Consider the following 26,091-nt stretch of genomic DNA (forward strand, 5'->3'; position numbering starts at 1 on the left):
TGGGAATGTCAAAATAAGGAAGACTCTTTTTTCACATTCGGTAGACTTGTAAAAAGGTGAAAAGTTGCTGCTCAAAGATTTATATGTTGATTCAACTAAAAAAAGTTAAGGTAAATTTTAAAAAGTTACTAGAAATGTTTATGTTGAATATTATGATAAAGAATTAGAGAGTAAATATGGATTATTTCTTCAATGTATGACATAAGCCGCAAAAATATTGTTTGCATAAACTTGAAATGGGACTGAAACACCCACAATATAAGAATAGGCTGTTAAGGTTGTTGGGTCGGACTAAATGGATAAAATTAAATGAAAAACAATTAAAAATAAGTAAATTGAAAACTTTTTGAAAGATTGGAAACAATTTATAGAATTTTTTTGAGAAAAAATAAATGTAAAATGTAATAATCTTTGCTACTTGTTAGGGTTTTTTCATGTCATGAGTGACTGCAAGTCACTTCTGGTGTGAGAGAATTGGCTGTCTGCAAGGTCATTTACCAGGGGACATCCAGATGTTTGATGTTTTTCCATCCTTTTGGAAGGCTTCTCTCATGTCCCTGTATGGGGAGCTGGAGCTGACAGAGGGAGCTCACCCGCTCTCCCAGATTCGAACCTGTCAGCCAGCAGTTCTGCCAGCACCAAGGTTTACCCATTGCACCACAGGGGGCTCCATTGTTATTAGTAATTTTAGTAGGATTAGTTATTTGATCTGTAATGGTAAAATAATTTATATATTTTCATTACAATCAGGTGAAGGGGAGTTATAGATATATATCATTTATTTTTCTTTTTTCATTTCTTCTATTTCTTTGATTGCATATTACTTTGATTGTAACTTAGATTGTCCATGACAAAAATCAATTGAAAAATGCTGGCTAGTTTTTTTTTCTGAGAGAAAGAATTAGGAAAGTTCTCGGCTGTTACCTCAACATGTGTCCCATCACTCCATGCTGCTCTGCATGCAGGGAGAATTTATTGAACATTATGCTGGCTTGAATAACCTTTTATCCTGACAAATTAATGGGCAGATTGCTGTCCAGTAATGAGCTATTTTTCCTTGATACTCAATGCATTATGCCTCTGCTAGGATTATTTCTCCAACCACTTTCTTGCCCTTTTGGAATGGAAAATTACACTATGCCCTGACAGAAACATTAGAGCATATTGTACTATCATCATCATGCCTGCTACTCAAAATATATTGTAGCAATATGATCGTGCCCATTATGTAAAATGCAGGCATGAAGTATTCCATCTCCAGGGCTTACATTTCATATCACATACTATTATTTTTTATTGAATATGTTGTAGTTTGACACCAGAGCCTCTGGTGGTGCAGCGGGTTAAACCACTGAGCTTCTGAACTTGCTGACCAAAAGTTTGGTGGTTTGAATCCAGGGAGCAGAGTGAGCTCCCGCTGTTAGCCCCAGCTTCTTCCAACCCAGCAGTTCGAAAACATGCATTTGTGAGCAGATCAATAGGTACACCTCCATCAGGAAGGTAACAACACTCTGTGCAGTCATTCTGGCCACATGATCTTGGAGATGTCTACGGACAATGCCGGCTCTTCAGCTTAGAAATGGAGATGAGCACCAACCCCAAGAATTGGACACGACTAGACTTAATGTCAGGGGAAAACCTTTACTACGTAGTAGTTTGAGTGTAGGGCTAGGACTTTGGAAGAACTTCAATTCAAATCTCCAAGCAGAGTCCAATTCTGCCTTCTCAAAGTAGAATACTTATGGACAAGACTGATCAGGTGTGGCAATGGTGATGTGGGCAGGATTTGCAGAGGATGGGACTATGGGCTCTATAAGGCCATTACAGTATGCCCTATTATGAGTTTTGCTTAATTATACACAGCTTGAAAATGCCTCCCTGCACCTTTAATCCAAAACAAAACAAAACAAAAAAACAAAACAAGTTTCTACATAAAATGATTAGACTGGATCTACACTGCCCTATATCCCAGGATCTGATCCCAGATGATCTTTTTATCCCAGATTATCTAGCAGTGTAGACTCATATAGAAGGTTAAGGTTTTCCCTTGACATTAAGTCTAATCGTGTCTGATGCTGGGGCTGTTGCTCATCTCCATTTCTAAGCCAAAGAGCCAGTATTGTCCATAGACACCTCCTAGGTCATGTGGCTGGCATAATTTCATAGAGCGCAGTTACCTTCCCACCAGAGCGGTACCTATTGATCTACTCACATTTGCATGTTTCAAACTGCTAGGTTGGCAGAACCTGGGGCTAACAGAAGCTCACCCCGTCTGCAGATTCAAACTCCCAACCTTCTGACCAGCAAGTTTTGTAGCTTAGCAGTTTAACCCACTGCACCACCATGGCCCTAGACTCATATAATCCAGTTCAAATCAGATAATCTGGGATCAGAAGCTGGGATAGAGGGCAGTGGAGATCCAGCCTTGGTTACATCCTTTGAAATCATTGGTGTTCTAGTTTAGTGAAGCACTGAAGCTCTTTGGTTGAGAATCCGGAATTGCTCTTTCTAAACTGAAAATCCTAGTATTCCCAGTAAGATGGAGTGCTGGAATTCGGCAGTATGAATATCTCATATGGACCTCATCATACTGATGCTCCTCTCTCTTTTGTTCCATCTTTTTGACTAAACAGTTGTTATAAGATCCTTAGACACAGTGACAGCGTAAATCCTTTTCACCATTCAAATCAGTCTGCTAGATACCAGCACTGATATCTACATGGTTTTTTTTTTTTTAAAGAAAGAAACCTTTGAAGCTGGAGTTTTTGGAGCGGTAATAAAATAATTGTCTGAAGAAATCCCAGAAGTTTCCACTTGATGGATTGTCATGGAAATAGATTATTCAAAAACCTGTATCTTTCCCCTGTCACATAGGATTTTAAAGATCAGGCCGGTATTTAACCTTCTCCTGGGACATGTAAGTAATGCTAATAAAATCTTTTGACTGTTGTTCATTAAAGGTGGCCTCAAATGTTCTGAGAATGAAAGGCATTCGGGTACCTTCAGTAATGAATAACACAGAGGATGTAAAGGAAAGGAGACTGCAAATGAGCTACAACCCTCCCAAACATCAATCCTATAGTAAGAATATAGTGCATCTTGAGTAGTTAAAATGATTCTCATAGGTGATGGATCACATCCCAAACATTCTGGTGCAAAGATGTGAAAGAAATGTGATTTTTTAGGAATTTACTGAACTTAGAGAAATGGGAAAGGAGGAGAAAATGTAGCCGACGGCTCCATCCATTGTCACTCTGAAGTCTTTGGTTTTGTCTGAATTAAGGAAATGGCTACACAAGTCTCCAGCAAACTAGTAAAATAGTATGTGATTTGAGTGCTTCAAGGGCCCCTGATGGTGCAGCATGTTAAAGCGCTGAGCTGCTGAACTTGCGGACAGAAAGGTCGCAGGTTTGAATCCGGGGAGCAGAATGAGTGCCTATTGCTAGCCCCAGCTTCTGCCAACCTAGCAGTTCGAAAACATGCAAATGTGAGTAGATCAATAGGTACAGCTCCGGCGGGAAGGTAACGGCGCTCCATGCAGTCATGCTGGCCACATGACCTTGGAGGTGTCTATGGACAATGTCGGCTCTTCGGCTTAGAAATGGAGATGCACACCAACCCCCAGAGTCAGACACGATTGGACTTAAATGTCAGGAGAAAACCTTTACCTTTACCTTGAGTGTTTCATGTATGCAATGTCATACATTAACAAGATCCATTTTTTATTTCTTTCCTCTTTTTCAGGTTTTAAAGCAGTGTTCCAAATTCCAGTTACTATGCTATAGATATTTGACTTTTGAAAGGTAGTTAAGAAATGCAATGCACATCTCATTTTTAAAAAATAGATATCATTTCAACATATTGCTGAAACATCAACCCTGCACTTCAAGACTTGCAGCAAATCAACAGCAGCTTGATGCCAAATAATTCCACATTTTCAACATTTACAGGCATACATCTTTACTAAATATTATAATTTCCTTTCAATTGCTTGCCTGAGTGCATGTTTTGAAATACACTTATTTCAAAATCTGTTTATTTTGGGGGGAAATCAGGTCCTTCCTGTGTGTTGCTAATGATGTGTTGAAGGTGCTGTAATCACAACTATTTCACATTAATATAAAACCCATATAATCATGAAGTCTTTCATTCCGTGGATAAATATCTCCATGCAAATAAAACCCCATGGATTTTCAGGATTAAAAGCAGGGTGTTCACATGCTTAGCAGAACGCACAAATTGCAAAATGCACTCTAATTAGATTATGCAGCTGAATTAATTGGCATATACATACAGTTTTTATTCAAATGAAGTGTAAGATTGACTCAGGTTATCCCCGAATAAGAGGAAATGGTATAGATGCTGAAATAAATTCTCTCAAAGGGTGGATCCTTTGTTACCAACAACTCTGTCCACATTGATTTTGTGACTCCAACTTAATTCAGGCATTAATATGATGGAAAATGGATGGAGTGTGGGATTCTAGCCCCATCTCTTCTTCTGCATGTGGGCTAAAAGATGGGGTGTCATATTATTATTATTAGGTTTTCCTGGAAATATTTGGTTCAAGGTGGTGGTGGGTGTTGGGGATGCCACTACCTTTGTCTGAAGCTGAGAGAGTGTGACTTTCCCAAGATCACCCAATCAATTTCCATAGCTGCATGGGGATCTCCTAGGGTCCACATCTAGCAATCAAACTACTGTATCTTGCCAACTCTCTCCAAGTTTTTTTTTTGCACTTTTATTTGATAACTCTTTAGGTATCAGAAACTTTATCCAGTCTCTTGGAAATCACCCAAAAATCTGCCAGCAATCTCCCTTCTGTTCATTTTGACTTAATCAATGCCATTGTGTTGTTGAAAGTTTTCATGGCCGGAATCACTGGGTTGCTGTGAGTCTTCTGGGCTATATGGCCATGTTCTAGACTAGGGGTCCCCAAACGTTTTAAGTGGAGGGCCGGTTCATGGTCTCTCAGGCTGTTGAGGGGCCGAATTATCATTTGAAAAAAAAAACAACGAACAAATTCATATGCACACTGCACATGTCTTATTTATAGTGCAACACCCCCCCCCCAACTGTTTATTTATTTATTTACTAAATTTATACCCCACCCTCTCTCACCCTGAAGGGGACTCAGAGCGGCTTACAAGTTGTATGTACATACAATATATTATATTATTGGCATTATATATTACTATATTATTATTAGTTATTATTATATTATTAGTAATATTACATTGAATATATAATGTATAATTAATATTATTATATTGTATAATTATTAGTATTGTATTGTATTACATTATAATATTAGTACAGTAGAGTCTCGCTTATCCAACGTAAACGGGCTGGCAGAATGTTGGATAAGCGAATATGTTGGATAATAAGGAGAGATCAAGGAAAAGTCTTTTAAACATCAAATTAGGTTATGATTTTACAAATTAAGCACCAAAACATCATGTTATACAACAAATTTGACAGAAAAAGTAGTTTAATACGCAGTAATGTTATGTTGTAATTACTGTATTTATGAATTTAGCACCACAATATCAAGATATATTGAAAACATTGACTACAAAAATGCGTTGGATAATCCAGAACGTTGGATAAGCGAGTGTTGGATAAGTGAGACTCTACTGTATCAATATTATATGTATACACAATATATTCAATCATTACCATAGCACAATATTAGTAAATGAAAGAACAATACAATATTTAAAAATAAAAACAATTATAACCAACATAAACCTATCAGTATTTCAGTGGGAAATGTGGGCCTGCTTCTGACCAATGAGATGGTCAAGTTAAGTAGGATTGTTGATATTGTGTGCCTTCAAGTCATTTCAGACTTTGGATGAGGCGAAGTCTAAAACTGAGGGTGGGGGCCAGGTAAATGACCTTGGAGGGCCGCATCCGGCCCCCGGGCCTTAGTTTGGGGACCCCTGTTCTAGACCATGGCCACACAGCCTGGAAGACTCACAGCAACCCATAAAGTTGTTGGCTAGTCTTTCATTTAAAAAACAAACAAAACAAAACAAAACAATGAGTCTTGAAATTTGAGATTTCCTATCATCCTCTGATCTTGTGAACATTTAGCAGCACCCCCAAAATGGAGTTAGATTCTTTCAAATGTAAACATCAAAAAATCTAATATTGTCTGATTTATCACAAGCCTGATACAAATAGTTTTGAAACATTTTGTAATGCCCTCCAAAATTCAATACTTATCTAAATCCAGCATTCTTAGTTAACACCCAAAAGCCCATGTTTTCTATACACCTGAGCCAGTTTTCAATAACTGTTTTCTGGGCTGTATGGCCATATTCCAGAAGCATTCTCTCCCACATTTTCACCCACATCTATGGCAGGCATTCTCAGAGGTTGTGAGGTATACTGGAAACTAGGCTAGTAAGGTTTATATATCTGTGGAAGGTCCAGGGTGGGGAAAAGTATTTGCTACTTTGATTTAGGGTGACTTCCTTTTTGTTTGTTTTACTACCATTCTCTATTCTTGTATAACTCTAAGGTGCTTGGTTTTTGTTTTTGTTTTTGTCAAACATAAAGTAGTTTAACTTGCAATACTTAGTTCATAGTCAAATCTATAATCTTACGGAGGCGAGAGAAGGAAGAGAAAATGGCCACAGATTAATTTTCTCTACTAGGTCCTGTGTGCAGATTTGGAACTGGTTGTTGCAGGACCATAGCCAGAAAAAGAATTTGTGGGGAGGGGTTGAAACATTTCTTAGCAAATCACGTAAAGTAGTTTCATAACGCAAAATAATTTAGAAATCAGGCTCAGTTGATAAACTGCAGTGGACACACAAGACAGATAAACTTCAGTGGATACTCATGGGGATTTGGTTAATCAGTGAAAATTCATGAATAAACCAATTGTTTAAAAAAAAACCTTAAAAATTTTCGGAGGGGTTGAACCCCTAACACCCCACCCCCTTGGCTACAGCCCTGGGTTGTTGTTCAGCTTCTGCCTTGGCAATTTGATTGCCCTGCATAAGGGAGCAGTTATTATCTCTCACATTTCCCAGCAGAATTCATTTTAATATTTTGTCTTTGAAATCCTTATTTCCATGGTTCATCACACCACTGATATGAAGCCACCATTAGCAGAATATATGTGTCATATTATATCTGATTAGATCACAGTTTTTTTTCATGTCAGGAGCAACTTGAGAAACTACAAATCACTTCTGGTGTGGCCATCTACAAGGACGTTGCCCAGGGGATATTTGATGTTTTACCATCCTTGTGGAAGGCTTCTTTCATGCACCCACATGGGGAGCTGAAGCTGACAGGGGGAGCTCACCCACTCTCCCTGGATCCGAACCACCAACCCGTCATTCAGCAGTCCTGCCTGCACAAGAGTTTAACTCATTACTCCACTGGGGGTTCCAGGTCACAGTTGACATTAAACCACTGCATTTCTTCATTCACTTTAGACAGCAGAGGAAAATAGTTGTCTGAATTAAGCAGTGTTTTCCAGAAGACTGATTCCAGGTTAAGGATCTTCCTCACGCCCCACCTTTTGATGATATGAATCTGAAATGTTTGACTCCAACAGAATACAGCAGAAGGCAAGTCAGGCACACTTGGTTCCTTGACATTTTGTACTGAAACGGCATGGCAAGCAAAAGAAAACACTCTCCCTTGCATAGAATAATGGTAGTGAACAAAAACAAAAAGGTTCAGGTAAAAGGTGCCTATTTTTTCTGATGCAACACATGTTTTTCAATGTGTCAGCTTATAAATATCTTTGGTGTACCTTCACTGAGTTGTAGTGAGTGTATAATGTAAGGCAGGTTAGGTTCTTGGCAAAAACAAAAGCCCTGCTGCAGTGCCTCACTGTGTGCTGAGTGTCATTTGTTTTATTTATACCTGTACAATCATCTTGGAACAGAGGTGACTTCAGGCAGAGGAAAGAGAGCATCCATCCTTTGAAGAAACTAAATTCGCCAGGAAATCCAGGCAGCCGCTAGGCTTGAAGAATACGTCCTTTCAACAATCAGGCATTCGAGAATAGTTTTGCAGACCGGAACAACCTGCAAATACAGGAAACAAAGAGGTTTTGAGAGCAACCAATAATTTGTCTTTTCTTGTTGCCTTTTAAATTCTGTTTTCACCAAAACACCTTTCAGTTAACTTTTAAGTGAACTTTTGCTTTTACTTCTGAAATTTTGCTTTTACTTCCCACTCATTCCCATGCAAAGTCCAAAACATTTCCCCCGTGGAAACAGTGGTCATATTGTACTTATTTCTTGGTTTAAACAGTTTCCTTCCTACTGGCTGAGATTATGAGATACTTGGTGCATTTTATTTGATGATTTATTACACTTTAGGACCTCTTTACAAAAAAAATGTACAAAAATACTTAAAAGGGTTGAATGAAAAGTAATGCCTCTACCTTTGTAACCCCTCAACAGATGGCAGTACTGGTATGTGGCAGGTACTGGCTTGTTCAGTAGACTCTCCTCTACAGTTCCATTTGGCAGGAAGCCTTAGCATTGAATGGTTGTGTTGTTAAAGTGCGAAGTATGGAACCCTGCGCAAAAGGTATATATATATATATATATATATATATATATATATATATATATATATCTGTGGAAAGTCCAGGGTGAGAGAAGAATTCTTGTCAGTTGGAGGCCAGTTCTTCTCTCACCCTGGATTTTTCACATATATATATAAACCTTCCCTGCTTAGTTTTGCCATACCTCACAACCTCTGAGGATGCCTGCCATAGATGTGGGCGAAGCGTCAGGAGAGAATACTTCTAGAACATGGCCATACAGCCTGGAAAACATACAACAACCCTGTGATCCCGGCCATGAAAGCCTTCGACAACACAGTCTATTTATGGTGATTGTGTTGATGTGAGTCCTGTGCATCGTTGGGCAAGTAAGTTTAAAGATGTTGAGGTGGGAACATCTGACTTGCATGACAAACAAAGAGTTGAACGTCCTGTGACAGCAACTACTGAGTTTCACAAGCAAAAGGTTGACAGATTGATTCAGGATGATCGTTGTATCACTCAGAGAGAAATTTCAAGCATAATCAGTATTTCACAAGAACGCGTGGGTCACATTATTGCTGTGCACAATGGATACTGTGAGATGCTGATTGTGGAAACAGAGTGACAACTTCTTCCGTGACGGCTTCAGAAAACTTGATCATCGTTGGCAGAAATGTATCCAAATGTCTGGTGATTATGTGGAAAAGTGAATAGTGGTAGTTAAAGAGCACATTCTAAGGATTATTTCTGCGTTTGATTTATTTAAATATTCCCATCCAAACCCAAGTAATGAAGGCATTACTTTTCATTCAACCATCATATTTTTTTATTAATGGTGCTGTAGAAAACAGAGTATTTTGTTCATAACAGTTTACCTTCAAAAGCAAGACCTAAACCTTACTCTTATTTCTGACTAGAACAGAGACTATGAACCAGTGAGATTTACCCAAGTGTTGACTTGCTATCCAGCATTTGATTCGGCTGAATGGCTGAATCCTAGAACTGTGGCCTTTATTTTGCTGAAGAATTTCCATTGTGTGGGTGGCACTGTTACAAACGCTGTGCTTCTTGCACATATCATTTCATCCAGCAGTAATTTCTTGCTTCATCTGGTGATTTTGACTTAGAAGTGAATAAACCAATCAAAGTATCATTATTGGTAATGCAGTCATGTACATCAGATTCATACACACACCATTAAACTTATGAAATAGCTTAATTTCTTTCTGTAGTCAATTTAAGTTTACTATTTCCTTCTTTTTTAAAAGCAGACATGCACATTCATATCCAAATTGCTATGACTAATGCAGAGTATACCTTCTTCCATCTCAATTACCAGATGCTAATTTGCACCGGTTTTTTAAAAATGAGTCAGAAAATGCCAATGCTCTTCAAAAGTTTGTTAGTGAACCTAGGGTTGTTTTCACTTGAAAGTTGGTTGGACATTCTCCAATGAGCAGATTGATGGTGATGGAAACTATTCCTTGAAAACTGTTCGCTTATCTTTTTCATGGTGGATGCAAGGATAGGAGAAATGTGGGTGGAATCTAAGGTATACTTTCGTATTTTAAAGACTTGCAGTCACCAACATTTACCTTGATCACCACTGTGGCTTTACCTCCCTCAGTGGTGCCTTCTGAAGCAAGTTTCATGGTAGATGTTCTCTATTGCTACCCTCCAATGCAACATCTATATCATATCTATATCATTTATGTCCTCATCAAAACTCCTATCCCTGAAACCTACTATGAAAAGTTGGAGGCAAAACATTATTTTCCATTTAGACTTTTTGGAGTTATTGTTTTCCTCCCTCCGCCCTCCACACACACACACACACACTTTCAATGTTTTTCCCACACTTTCAATATTAGAGAGAAATACATGTATATCTGCAACACATATTGCCACTTCTACAAGAGTTACCCATGCAAAATGGTGCCTTGTAATTCTTAAAATAAACAATAAGAAATGGCTCATGTTTGAATTAATGATGGACATGAGATACACTCTCTAGGCACTATCACTCCCATCAGCCTCACTGCAGTGTATAAGAATTCCTCACACCATTGTTTTAGAAGCTGATATGGAAAAATCTTCTAAAACAGGATATTTGCAAACCAATGAGTTAAAAACTGGAAAAGTATAGATGTAATGATCAGAAAAAATAGAATCTTATCCTTGTTGCTTGTGTGCCTTTTAAGTGATTCTGGTTCATGGTGCCTCCAAGATGAATCTATTACAGGATTTTCAGGAGCGGAGAGTGTGAGAATTTTCCGAGATCACTCAGTGGGTTTCCATGGCCAATTAGGGCATAGAATCCTGGTCTTCAAAGTCATAGGACCTCATCCCACACAGCCTTCCCCTGTTTTTCTGCACTGCTGAAACAGAGTCCTGTAGAGTATTGTTGTACACAGAATTCATTTCTCCTTTTTCATTCATTTCTTTCGTTTCTTTGGGAACATGGAACAGGAAGGCCCCTCCTACAACAGAAATCAGCTTGACACGAAAGCAAAGTAGTTGCAGGTCTTGGCTTTTGGCCTCCTTTTTGGCATTACAGAGTAAGAGGGGCTTGGCTGCAGCCCTGGAAGGTGCAGGTGCTCCTACATGCCACATATGCACTCTCCTTGGAAAGAGAGTGCTTGTGTGGCATTCAGGAGTGCCCGCAGCTGCCAGGGCCTGCAGCTGAGTGCCTCTTACTCTAGAGGTTACTCTTCAGGCCCTATCAGGCATGGGCACTCTGGGCCTGCACACCACACACACACTCTATTTCCAAGGAGTGTGTGTGTGTGGTGCGCAGGAGCATCCGCGCCTGTCTGGGCCTGCAGTCGAGTGCCTCTGCTAGCCTAGAAACAGCAGGTAAGAAGAAGCCTCCTTAAAGCACATGCCAGGAAGAGGACACTGGTTGGGAAGCACCCCCATAATGGCTCATTAAAAAACAGATCTTTTGGCACAGAGTGGAAACAGATATCTGCCTCCCAAATTTCGGGAAGCTCCCAAAAAATGGGCTGGGCCCTGAGTGAAAGCTGGTACATGAAATTGGTCATGGTTTGCCCACAATCCTACTGTAAAGGCCATCACATGATGCAGGAGTCGGGTGCTATGCAACTCTCAATAGGAGAAGCTGGAGAGAAGCCGGGTGAAAGCGGAGAAAGGACATGGAATGGCTCCCTCTGCGTTTCCCTGCTTCCATGTGATGAGTTCCACACAGGTCCACAGTCAAACCATTAAACTCTGATCCTTCTTCATTTCCTATTCTGGTCCACAGTTGGAGATTAGGCCATAGGTTTCCAATTTGTTGTATCGTCACACAATAGCCTAATAAAACAATAAAGAAAATTGAGCTCAAGATATTTTGCTACCTGAGGTAAGGAAAGAATGATTCATCACCCATTCAATGTGCAGAATCACAAATCCTATCTGGGCACTGGCATTAGGAAGGCACCTTGCACTATATGCATCACTGAAAATATTTGTCCAAGGAGTTCAGGAGCAGCCAGTGGCTGCTAGTGTTCCTATCCACGTCTTGGCTGAATTCACAAATGGAAATTGAGACATGTATGGCCAAGTAACACCAAAAGGCCAAATGAAGAAAAATGCACAATTTAGGAGAACCTGAAGCAACTAGCATTTGTCTGAGCCTACTGGGAAGGGCAAGAATCTGCCTCCTCTCCTTACCCTTTTACTGAAAGAAGTGAATGTAAACTACTTTTGCACTTTGAACTGATTTTGTTGCAATTGAAATAAACTGGGGACAAGTAAAACTGGAACAGGGAGGGAGAAACTGGGACATTTTTAAAGCAGCTGAAATAGTGAGGTGACAGATGATTGATCAGGACTGATCCTGCAAAATCAAACCAGTTGGAACGTAATATTTCCTTAGATCAAATTTCTTTAGTCAAGACTAGGTCAAGAGTATACGCCTTGGTATGCATCTGCATGAACAATACAATTCTAATACAATACAAATTCAGTAACCCTTAACGGAAATGCTTGGAACTAGAAGTATTTTGGATACCTGCATTTTCATATATACACACATAATGGGATCTTGGAGATTGAAGTCATGTCAAAATATGAAATTCGTTTATGTTTCATATACACGTTACACATACAACTTGAAGGTAATGTTATTTTTTTTAAAAAAAATGTGTGCAAAATTTGTGTACATTGAATAATCAGAAATCAAATATATCATTATTTCAGCCACCTATGTGGATAATTTTAGATTTCAGAATAGTCCATCTTATAAAATTCCAGCAAAAGGATGCTCAACCTATAATGGTAGTATCATTAGCTACATTTTAGTTTTATTTCTGTGATAACATTTATAAATTTACCTCTACAGAGCTCAAGGTGGCATTCAACAATTATAAAACATGCAATAGAAAACCGTGCATAAATGCAATATGCAGTATCTCTATTATCCCTAGAACACATGGTTGACTGACGTACACCAGAAGGCCTTGAGATCCAATTTTGGGAGAAATGCTGTGTATAGATACAGAGCAGACATATGGGAAGCGGTCTTCAATAGACATTTTGGAATAAGAATTGTTAGAATGTGGTAGCAGAGAATTGCTGTGTATGCATAACACTCTCCCCTGGGTATTATTACTGTAACACCTGCACACACACAAACACACACACACACAAACACACAGAGAGAGATTGCATGTGGCATATTTATGTTTTACCCATCACTAATTTGTGATTGTTTGTATTTCATGATCTTTCAAATCAGCATTTAAAGATACAGAATAACAAACAAATAAAGAGAGCATGGATGCATGTTCAAAAATAAAAATGTGTAGTATATCAAACACATTTATCTTTGTTTATATACACTGCAGCAGTAGAAATGTTTTTTTCCCGTGACATGTAAATTTAGCTACCATCTGCGCATATTTCCTTAGAGAGTATGATGGAAAACTGAGATTAGATTTTTTTTCCAGCTCAGCTTTCTGCAGAAAATGGCATACCAAACATTGTAACTGCTAAGGGTTCCCCGCCTTCTCCCGTCTACCTTTCTGTGCCTTCTCTGTGCTTAAAGATTTCCCATCATTTAATGTCAACTATTCTGTGCTCCAATTTCTCTGGAACTAAGATAACCAGCTTTAAGCAAAGGGCAGTGAACGATATCACCTAGATATCCTCTTTTGTTTGTTTTCTGCTCTGATGGATATCAGGGTCGTCCATCAAATCATTTATTAACATGTTCCTAACTGAGATAGTATTGTGGGGGCGATGATTCCCTGTAGGGAGATTCTCAAGAGATAGAAATCACAGGCCTAAATTGGCATCAGATCAGATCCTATAAATAAATGGTTGACATTTCAAGAAAGGTGTAGTTAAAAGCAAGAATTTGGCACAGACACAAAAAGGCAGAAGCATGATTGTAATCCCACAGTTTCGTACAACCTCACATCTTTTTTTCTTCCCATTACTGTGTGAAACTGTAATAATTTTTTTAAAAACCCAACAATATGGGGCAACATCTTTTGAAAGGGACCAGAAAAAACAATAAAGGCATCACCATATCATGGCACAGTGGGTTAAACCCTTGTGTCGGCTGGACTGTTGACCTGGATGTTGGGTTGCTGACCTGAAGGTTGGCAGTTTGAATCCACGAGAAAGGTTGAGCTCCCGTCTGTCAGCTCCAGCTTGCAGGGGCAAGAGAGAAGCCTCCCAACAGGATGGCAACACATCCAGCGATTTGCAGTATGTTATCAAGTTGCGTCTGACACAATAAAAAAATGGCAAATGTTCATTGATCAAGTCCAAAAAGGGGACACTGTATGATCCTATAGTTACCCCTTAGGCAATGATTCATTGCCTTCCCCTAAAAAATGTTACTAGCAGCATATAAGAGTCTATTATCAGTAGAACGATATTTACTAGCAGTCTCTTCAGGTACAATGCTATGTTTGGAAACACAATGGCAAAAAGAGGAAAGGGGGACAAAAATGCCCCAACCATTGAGTAAATTTGGGACCTCATCACAGTTTGGGTAAAAGCAAACAGTTGGCCTGTTCTAATAAGTAAACAACTGATCTAATGGCATAGAGACATTTTTACACCTCCCAACATTTATTTCAAGGGGAAAAAACTTCCACATCAAGCATCAGCACATTTGTGAAGTTTTTGAAGTCGTTTTGCACATATTTTAGAATGCAAATGACTAAAATGTGTTTTATAAAACTCTGCAGAAATATCCTCCTGCAAGAGAGGATTTTGATAAATTATTAAATTGTACAAATACATCTGTAAATGCATTTAAAACACACACCAATTTTGATACCGGGGGAAAAAACTCAGAAAGTGGCCTTTAAATCTGTAGCTTCTTCTCATCACAAATGATGTCACACTTATCAGTCACACTTATCTTACTCCTACATTTTTAAAATATGGATTGGATATAAATTTCACATATGTTCCTATTTGGTGAAAATGTCCAGATATAGTAATATTTTGTTCAGATTTCTCTGAAATTGAGGGGAGTTGCACACCATCTGGAACAGACTGAACATCCCGCATTTGGTCAGAGGAATGAAACATCAAAAAGGACCTCAATCTTGCCCAAACTGGACCTCACTTTCCCAATTCTCATCCATTCTCATCTCCAGACACCACTGGAAGACATCCAATGTGTCACCAGCTAAAGATGGCATTGGGAAAAGAGCAATGAAGACTATCAATGGACTTCTGAAGGTTTGAATTTGCAGAAAAATTGATGGGGTTCCTTGTGAATTCAAGAGCATGGAATTGTGTTTGTATGGTAGTCTGTTTCAGTGGCAAAAAGGATGGAGATAGTTGAGAATTTTGTGTGGTTTATATTTTGGGGGCAGGGGGGACTTTCTAAAATTAACAGAAAGAGTAAATCATATAGGGATGGAGGCAGACATATAGAACATGGGGATGGAGGCAGAAATGTTATATTCCCCAGTCAAGTTTGGATTGGAATTTAAGGTTCAAGCAAATCAGGTGACAAAACTCAATGTGCTCACAGATTTAGTTGTTTTTAAAAGCACAAAGGTAATACATTTTATTTGTTTTTATAAGTGCAGCATGTTTTTGCCAGTATTAGAGTTGACCTTCCTCAGGGGGTGACACTAAAAAATACAAATATGATTCCTTTTAATGCATTAACAAGAGCAATGCAAAATTAGCTACCGTGATTCCCTGAAAATAAGACAGTGTCATATATTAATTTTTGCACTAGGTCTCATTTTCAGGTGATGTCTTATTTTTCCATGAAAAAGAATTCACATTTATTATTGAACAAAAAATAGACATTTATTATATACTGTACAGTAGTTGTCATCACAAACCAGCATAACCAGACAAACTGTGAATCCTATCAAGAATTGCTTGTTACTACCATTATTTCTATTTATAATAATCTATGGTACGTGCATTTACTGATCCTGCATGCTCTGGTGTTCTGTTTGGCGGGCATGCTTCCAAACAAAAACTTTGCTAGGTCTTACTTTCAGGGGAGGCCTTATATTCAGTAATTCAGTAAAACCTCTACTAGGTCTTATTTTCAGGGATGTCTTATTTTAATAATAATAATACTTTTTTTTGTTTACCCCACCTCCATCTCCCCGAAGGGACTCGGGGCAGCTTACATGGGGCCAAGCCTGGATAAAACAGCAAACAACATACAATAACATCAGAAAATACAGACAGAAAGTAAATTAACACTCTAAACATAATAAAAATACATATATGTATAAAAGACAATCATGGTAAAAACATGGATTTGGCACCCAAGTAGATAAAATAAAATGAACTGGGTAAACAGGGTATGTTTCGGGAAAACAGGATATATTATCTAAAAACATATGGATCACATTATTCTACAGGACACAGATTCACTTCTGTATCAACATGCCAGTGCAGAAATAATGTCTTAGGTGGAATTGTCCTGCTCTTCCACTTTCACTTTTCCCTAATTTTGCTGACATTGTGAACTTGCTTTGACAATATAAGGAAAAAATAATTTGGAACCATAGAACTGGAGGGAAGTGGGTACACTTTTGCTGCTAATTGGAAGTGTAGTAACAAGACCACAGATCACAAGCCTCACCGGTACATTTCGAAGCATCTCGAGATGACAGTCACCCTACTTGTAAGTCACCACTACTCCTAAACACATGAATGGCATGGGATCGGGGTATCATGGGATAAAGTCCACAATGCATGTACATACCTTGACACAGGATTTGTTTTCCTCTTTCTCCTTCTTCTTCTTTGACAACGCATGTATATAAAGGGGAAACCAGAGTATCACTCTGATAAGTGAATGAACATGGAAAGAGATAGTTATTGGATGTGCATTTCATAACAAATTGATTAATCTGCTCATCAGTGACTGTGCACTAAGCCAAAAGCTCTGCATTCATTCCAGTTATAGCATGCGGTTTCTTAATTAGGCCTTACTTTACATACTGATTCCACAGGACAAAACAATTCACTCTTAACATGACTCCATTCAATCCATTCCTAACCATTGTAAACTATATATTCATTCCATTTGTACAGAAATATACTTTTCACTTATGTAGGAGTCTGAAAGGTGATATCGGTTCTATAAGGAGATAAAATAACAAAGAAGTTTTTATCCACCAAGTAGCAAAATTCTTGACCTTTTCCATTATTAAGACTTAGTATCAAAGACTCTAGAAAAATATAATTGCTGCCTTCATTTGAATCCTGTCCCTGCCAATGACACACAGAAATTCAGACAGCAAGCTGTCAACATAGAGTTTGACAACTAATCCTGTCAGAGGTACATTACATTTCTGTGATCTTTTGGATATCCAGAATGATAAAATATATATTCTCACATTTGAACATACGTCTCAAACAACACACTTCATTCATTCATTTCCCCAGTATATTCAAGCTATTTTAAAGTAATAATTGCTCTAGCTGCCTTTACCAAAAATATGATCAGCTTTTTAAAATGTAACTTATCTTACCTTCTTCGGTGAATATTTGCAACAGTAATTTTAGTAATAATTTGAAAATTTAATCTGGTTCAAAAAGCTGCGGCTAGACTACTTTGTTGTTGTCTACCTTCGCATCATATTTGGCAACATTAGAATGAACCTATCATGGGAATTTCTGGGGCTGGATGTGTGTGACTCACCTGGGTCACACAGTGGGTTTCTATGGTTGAATGGGAAATCAAGCCCTGACCTCCAGAGTTGTAGTCCAGCACTCAAACCTTTTTGTGTCTTGACATCTAAATGGAAGGTCGCTTCTCCCATCAATCACCCACACTGACAGATTTATCTGTTTAACTTATATAGCTTCCATTTTGCTTCCATTTTGAAAGAAAAGTGGCATGTAATTCAAATCTATAAAATAGCTAAATACATTGGTAGGAACATGGGACAGGTCCTTTCTGGTGGCGGCTACCCAGACCCTAAAATCCTTTCCTAGAGAGTCTACAGTGGCACCTGTCATGGGTATCCTTTGTGTGCATTGCTTGTTTTAGAAAATCTGCATGCCTTTAAATTGCTTTCAGTTCTGTTTACAATTCAATTATATTTCAACTTTTTATCTTTTCGTGATATGGAATTTTAGCTCAACTGGCTTTAACATTTTTAGGAATCTTAAGTTGGATAGAAAGGGGAATGATGGGACCATCAATTTCAACATCAAATTCAGAGACAAGGTGAGAGGAGGAAGAGGAGAAAAATGTTACCTTTCTTTTAAACATGGCCTTGTTTTAAAACTTAATTGTCTGTCTAATTATTATTTCCTGGCAGCAAATTCCTGGCAGATGGAACCCGCAAGTTTGTAATGGTTCAGAGTTTTCTCATAAAGATTCAGCCTTTGTGTTTTGGTTGCAACTTATCGCATAGGTTCCTTGCTTGGCATGCCAAAGAGCCACACAAACTCAATTAATAATGTATTAAACTTCATAACCCAGGCAGAGCTGATGCGTAACAAGGAGGACCGGATAAACACATGGAAGAGTAATCACACAGCCTGCCTTTTGAGGATTTCCAACAAAAGGAATATGCAATTTCATTCTGTTGTTTCTGCCACAGGAGCATATGTTGTCCTGAACTTCACAAATAAGACACCTACACCTGCTAAAAAGAGACGGTGCCGGTCCACTTCTTGGGTTGAGGCGCAAGATGGTTTCCAACTCCCATTCCATTAACAGACACATTGAACATCAAGAAAACCAAAGTGCTCTTCCAGAAGTCATCAGCCAATCCCCCTGCAGTGCCAGAAATACAGCTTAATGGTGTAACATTAGACAATGTTGACAATTTCTGCTACCTTGACAGCCACCTCTCACAAAAGTCAACATTGACGCTGAAATACAACATCGCCTGAGCTCTGCGAGTGCAGCATTTCTCTGAATGAAGCAGAGAGTGTTTGACGATCAGGACATCCATAGGGATACCAAAGTGATTGTTTATAAAGCTATTGACCTCCCAACCCTGCTATATGCCTGCAAAACATGGACTTTCTACAGACATCACACTTAACTCCTGGAAAGATTCTATGAGCATTGCCTCAGAAAAATCTTGCAAATTTCTTGGGAAGATAGGCGGACGAATGTCAGCATGCTGGAAGAAGCAAAGACCACCAGCATTGAAACGATGCTCCTATGCCATCAACTCTGCTAGACTGGTCACATTGTCTGAATGCCCCTAGCTCAGACTAGGAGCCGAGCTAGGGGCCTCATTAGATGGGGCAATTTTAGCATCCTAGGACACTTCTACCTTGTTTTGGGGATGGAGCCCCACGCCGGCCATCACACAATGCTGTGTGCTTTCTGACGGAGGCCTTCACCCAACCAGAGTGAAAGCATCCTTGGATGCTTCTCTCCCAACATGGGAATATGTCCATGTTGAGATGGCTCCTTTCCAGGAGGGTGACGCTTCCCACATGTGATGGGGACTGTGTCGTCGCGAGGGAGCTGTGCAGGGTAACAGATTCACCCTGCTCCCCCCTCTGTCTGCTGGCGAAGCCTTTGTGATGAAGTCAGAAATCTTGCTTCAGAACTGAGGACACGACCAAACTCCATATAGTGTAGCCCCTGTATACATGGGGGATATGTTTCCTGGATTTTGTGTGGATATGCAGAACCACAGATAATTATCAACCCTATTGAAATGAAGGAGTCTGTCTCAAGAATCATGCTAGAGGATAGAAAATGCCTAGAGATTATATATTGTTAGACATGGATAAATGAAACTGTGAATAACAGTTCTGCAGATACTGTAGTTTATGTGTAGACAGGGCTGTGGCTGGGTGGGTGGTTGAGGGGTTCAAGCCCCCACCCTGAAATTTTTCAGATTTTAAAAAAAACCTGGTTTACTCATGAATTTTAACTGATTAACCAAATTCTCATGAGTGTCCACTGAAGTTTATCTGTTTTGAGTGTCCACTGAAGTTTATTGATGGAGTCTGATTTCTAAATTATTTTGCATTATGGAACTACTCTACATGATTTGCTAAAAAAAAAGTTTCAACCCCCCTCCCCAATTTTTTTCCTGGCTATGGTCCTGCATAGAGACACACAAGAGAGAGATCTGAACACAAAGCTCTAACCACCAAGGGAATTAAATAGGCAGCTGAGAGGCTGCTGTTGTTCACTCCATATCCCCTTGCATCAGCCAACAGAAATAAACACCTCTTTAAGCCTAATGGTGGGACTGACCCTCTTCTTTCACTAGGGTTATGGATACAAGACCACAATGAAACTGGAAAAACTGTTCATAAAAAGCCCTATTTTTTACCTGAGAAAACACCTCTCTATAAAACTCCAGGACCTCAAGTACAATGCTATGGTCAACCACCAAAAGAAGTTGACAATTGAATCAAAATGGAGCTAGAGATTCCTAGTTAGATTATTTTAATCAAATCCAAGAACAACCAAATCTGCAAAAGTCAAACCTGCAAATGTGGTGATCTGACTATATTTTCAACTTTTCCCTCAAATGTATTGAGAATTTTCTCCTTTTCCGTTCAAAAATGCTTCAAACAATGTCAAGATAATGAGGATATATGTCGCAAAGTTCAAGCCTCACTGAGGCAAACATTGCCAAGGATATAACTCAGTGAAGCACATATGAGATGCAACTGATATAAACATCACAATTAATTGGTTAATGTGCATGCCACAACTAAGATTTCAATTCTAGCACTTCAGATAATCCTCTTTTTCATCAGCTAAACACCCCGCTATTCAAGACAGAGGAGGTGACAATGTCGGTTGTTATGTGGGCATTTTGGTGTTGTGGAATCCTTGGTTAAAATGTCAAGTAGGCAGGGACAAAATTAGTTCCAAAATAGCTCTGACGTCTTTATCCTGCTCATTACAGGCACTGAGACTTCCGAGAAGAGTGTATTTGCTGGAAGGCATACAGAAGAAACATGTGATTATACATTTATCTAGAAAAAAAGAAGAAGTTTTATGGGAAGGAGGGTTTTATTCATCATCATCATCATCATCATCACCACCACCACCATCTTTATTAATATCCCCCCTCCCCAAAGGGACTTGGGGAGGCTCAAAACACAAAAACAATATACATGATATCAAACAAAAAGTTGTAAATCAAAAATAAAACAAAATAAATTAAGGATAAAACAATAAACATAGTTAAACAGTTAATACAGCTTGTAGCCGTTATACCCATCAGTATAAATATCAAACAGTTTAAAATATATACATATCATATATCTGAGTGTGTAGATGCACCCAATGTCCACTATTTGGAGAGACATGTCAGTATTTGTGAAAAATACACTGTTAACGCAAGGGGAAGCTCCTCTGCAGAAATTGGTGCCAGCCAATCGCAGCTCAGGCAATGCTGTGTGAGGGGACTTAAGGAGCAAGAAAGGATATAAAATTGAGGATTATTTCTCATAGAAGGAGAATAGGAAAATATGCCATAGAACTAAGGAAAAGATTGCAGAGAGAGAAGAAAAATGATGACATAGATAAATAAAAAGGGTTAATAGAAATAGGACAGTCAGCCATGGCGAAGAACTGAAGAGGGTTTGTAAGAAGTGTGAAGGATTATATAGCTCAAATGTTCATGTATGATCTAATTGTGTTTTAATACACTTTTACTTGCTTATTCTTTTTCCAGCTGGGTCTGGCTGGCTTGGATATGTTTTGATAGAGAACATAGTCACCCTTATTACTGTGACAAAAATATGATATATGGTTTGAATGGAACTGTATGGAAGATGAATGAATGAAGCCTAATAATTTTGGAGATACCATTAAAAAATATTAAGGTTTGGAATGACAAACTACCTGCTTGCTGAATTGTAATTAAAACCTGCTAATGGGACCTGAAATAGTTGACTTGCCTGGTAAACTGTGATAAGAACTGTGACAGTGATAAGAGAAATGTTTAAATCAAGTTAAGGAAATGTTTACCACTGTTAAGAAGGAAGTCAACACAAAGCTAACACTAGTAATCCAGAAGAGTCGATATCTGGTCCAGGAAACTGAGATGGAGCCGGGATGGAAGACATCTATAATTCATTTATAACTTTGGGACAACATCAGCAAAATATTGCTATATAAGTGATCTTGTGATGATCCAGAAAGTGTGACAGACAGCAATGCTGTTCACCCGCCATGTTCAGTGGAGATGGTGTATGGGAAAATGGCAGATTTGCAGGGCAAAAGTCTGATCACTGGGCCTTCTTTTCTCAAGGGAAGAGGAAAGAGTGCTTTTGGAGTCATTTTACATTGCAGGGAGTCAGTTCTGCTGTATGGAAACAGGGGTCTGATCCTTGGCATTGTTCTTAGGGGAAAAAATGAATTTTGGAGTTTTGAAGTTTTGGCGTTTTGGAACTATGTGTTGGCAGGCTGCAGTGGAAGCTGGGCCTGGCCTAAGCAAGTGCTTCTCCAAGGAGGGAGAAAGGATATGGGAATATTTGTATGCATGAAGATGGATGCATGTTGTGTGTGAATGCTGATTGAAAATGTAACACCCCCCCCCCCTTTGTTTGTTTGTTAGCCAATGTAACTGTAGGTTGTTTGTGAATCTGTATGTCTGTATGTCTAATTCTTTCTTTGTTGTTCTGTAAAAGTTCTGATATACCTCTCACGCTGAAATTGCAATAAAAAGAACCTATGCTTTATAGTTATTGAAAAGTTATTCATAACACTACCATGAATCAACTGAACAAAACACATTCACTGCTCCCTATGGAGATTACCTTGAGGTCTAAGTACCTGGTCTAAGGAGCTATTTGAAGGGAGAAAGGATCCTGTCAACCTAGCAGTTCAAAAGCATGCAAATGTGAGTAGATAAACAAGTACCGCTTCAGTGGAAAAAAGGCCAAAAGATGCTCCAAGCAGTCATATCATCCACAGATCAGGAGGTGTCTATGGACAATGCAGGCTCCTTGGCTTGGAAATGGAGAAGAGTATCTCCCCCAGAGCCACAGTTGAGCACTGCCTCCAGAGCCAGAAATGAAAGGAGAAGCCTTTGCCTTTCTCTGTGTATTTGTGTCTCATTGTATTTCATTGTAACAAGGCATTGAATGTTTGCCTGTATCTGTTTATATGATGTAATCCGCTCTGAGTCTCCTTGGGGAGATGGGAGAAATATAAATAAAATGTTGTTAGCTTTCTGACAAGTGTGACCTCTAACACATTCAATTGCTGGGTAGATAATATGCATCTTTCATGGACATCTGGCTATATCTACTTAGCCAAATTTTCCACCAACCGGCCATGTTGTGGGGAGTGGGGAGAGATTACAAAAAAGTGGATTTTCAGGAAAGAGAAACAGGTCGTGTGGTTTTTTTTGCCTGGTGGAACTTTATGTGACATCCCCTTGAAGCATGCCTATATATTGTAGAGTCAGTACCAATGGCTGTTAAACACAAAAGGTGCAAGTTTATTACTCATTTATTTAGCACCATCAAATGTAGAGTGGGGCTATAGGTAAAGTTGAGGATAATGCTCGGTAGTCTCTTTTTTTTTCCTTTTGGAAAATATTGTAAAACTATTTTTAAAAAGAAAAGAAAATGTTATCATACAAAAGCAGAACAGCACCATATTGAAATAAAATTGCAAATTAACCAGAAAAGGGTGGGGAAGCTGAAACTATATAGGCACTAGATCCTGTCTGATGTTGAAAGCTAAGCAGGGTAAGTCCCTATTAGTACTTGGAAGGGAACCGATGGTTAATAAGAGGTACTGTGGTCTATATTTCAGGGAAAGGAACAGGCCAAAACACCTCTGGGCATTTCTTGCCTAAGGAAACTCTCTTGAATTAATGGTGTCATCCTAAGTCAACAACCAATTTGAAGGCAGATACACATACAGGAGCAGAGGGCTTTAAATATTACCCAATGTTAGCAAGAGGCAACCATGAAAACTATTTGCTCAACTATCTAAGGAAAACAATTGGCATAATAATAAAGCACACTGGGTGCAAGTTAACTAGCAAAGAAAATGGGATGATGGTCACACTGGGAGTCAAGGCTGTTCTGGACTCTTGGACCAGATCTTAAACACGCTTCTGGAATGAGCTTTGTGTATTCCAAGTAGACTTAGTCCTAATCTTTTTTATACTGGTTTTAAACCACTTAATTGGATGTGTTGCAATAACAGATTCCCAGATTATCTTAGTGTTTACACCTTATTTTTTTTTTTGTTATTTAATATTTAATGTTTATTTTACTTAAGTGATATTTGTCTTTACTGTTCTAATGTAGCACAAATCCTATGTAAAATCATACTACATATTTTGACATTAATATTGAAATCTGAAATGCATACAGAAAATCTTTACTTTACTTACAACCATGTCGTAAAATAACATGTATATAACTCAAGGCTATGGTCTGAAATATAACTCCTGATCATAAAACCAACATCTTGCCAGGAAATAGTGACTGAAGGAAAGGTCCCTACTGTTGACCCTGCCCAAGTCATTTAAGAAGTACTTCAGCCATGCAGGAGCTCCTGCCAGAAGAGTGACAGGCACACAGCAAAGGAAATGTTTAGATGTTCCCTCTCAGGATTAAGAATCAATGCAATAAGCCAAGCTGACTTTCTCCCTCCCCTGTTGGGATGCATAGGTTTCTCTATCAAGATATTGACAGGGTTGGAAGCAAGGAGGATAAATTGAAAAACAAAGCTATTGCAATCTGAACAGTGATTCTCAATTGCTGGTAATCTTGCAGTCTCAGCAGTAATGAAATGTCAGGCATGCTACCTTTTACAAATCTCTTTTCATGAAGGAAATGAGAGTCATCTGTATTTTCTTTCTCTTTCCTAAATAACACAAATAACCTTCACAACTATGCTGTGTGAGATGAATTTGAAATAATCACATGATCACTTCCTGGTATATCCAGTAGGCTTGCTCAAATAATTCGTTTTTCCCGTTAACCGTTATTAATTCGTTATTTTCGTTTGTTTTGAAGCAATTTTGAAGCATTGGTTGTCCACACGTCTGGATATCGCGGTTTCGAATCGCGAGAGGCCGTTTTTCGTTATGTCGTCGTTTTTTTCGTTAGGAAAAAAAGCTTTTGCAAAAAAAAAAAAGCCACCCGAAAGGTGGCTACTCTCTGCAGGCCTCCAGGTGCCCCCCACGGACCCATACACTTTGCCGCCTTCCCCGGCAGCCGGAAAGGCCGCGGAGGCTCCAGGCGGCCGCTGCACATCCAGGCCTCAATTTCCGCCCTTCCCCAACAGCCGACATACATACACACGCACACACACACACACATCTCCATATCCATGTACACCCGCCCTCCTCCGCTACCTCCTCGCCCCTTCCCGGGAGGGCATCTCTTTCCTGGGACGGCGTCCTATGTGAGGCCAGTGCTTGGCGCCTGGCTAGGCCTCGCCTCCCTTCTCAGGCAGCAGGCCCAGCCAAACCCTTCCTCCACCTTTCCCTCCTGCAAAGGGCAGCCGCTCGGAAGCCCAAGGCAGCAGGATGGCGACAGAGGAAAACCACCCTCTGTGGCTGTGCTCCGACCTCAGCCAGCAAAACATTCTGGACTCCAACTCCCAGAAACGCTTGCAAGCTTCTTCAATGGCTATGAATTCTGGGAGTTGAAGACCCAAGCGGTTTCCAGCAATGCCAATGGATGGCGTTCGGGACTCCAACTCCCAGAAACCCTCGTGGATGGTTCAAAGACCAGGGATTCTGGGAGATGAAGTCCACGGTACCGGTTGAAAAGGCCATTGGCCAGGCGCCAAGGGAAAAAGGACGGCAAAAACAAAGTCACCCTCCTTTTCTATATGACTGGCCTTCATGGTCTCTCAATTAGCAATAATAATAATAATCTGTGGAAGGTCCAGGGTGGGAGAAAGAACTCTTGTCTGTGGGAGGCAAGTGTGAATGTTGCAATTGGTCACCTTGATTAGCATTGAATAGCCTTGCAGCTTCAAAGCCTGGCTGCTTCCTACCTGGGGGAATCCTTTGTTGGGAGGTATTAGCTGGCCCTGATTGTTTCCTGTCTGGAATTCCCATTTTCTGGGTGTTGTTCTTTTACTGTCCTGATTTTAGCTTTTCTGTAGCTAAAAATGCATATAAAATTGA

General features: G+C 39.3%; 1 long non-coding RNA gene across 2 annotated transcripts in view; it reads right to left on the reverse strand.

Annotated features, from left to right (window-relative positions):
• Positions 1-24,282, reverse strand: part of LOC134296579 (uncharacterized) — a 35,358-nt gene extending 11,076 nt beyond the window's left edge. The window contains exons 1-4 of one of the 2 annotated variants that reach the window (XR_010003375.1): positions 18,632-24,282; positions 16,740-16,821; positions 14,130-14,264; positions 7,894-8,057 (exon numbers count right to left, since the gene is read on the reverse strand). This is a non-coding gene — a long non-coding RNA (uncharacterized LOC134296579). Of the gene's footprint in view, positions 1-7,893; positions 8,058-14,129; positions 14,265-16,739 lie in introns of both variants that reach the window. The other variant, XR_010003374.1, reaches the window with a different exon arrangement.
• Positions 24,283-26,091: the final 1,809 nt, after the last annotated feature.

Source organism: Anolis carolinensis, chromosome 2 (assembly GCF_035594765.1).
Source record: "Anolis carolinensis isolate JA03-04 chromosome 2, rAnoCar3.1.pri, whole genome shotgun sequence".
NCBI classification, from domain to species: domain Eukaryota; kingdom Metazoa; phylum Chordata; class Lepidosauria; order Squamata; family Dactyloidae; genus Anolis; species Anolis carolinensis.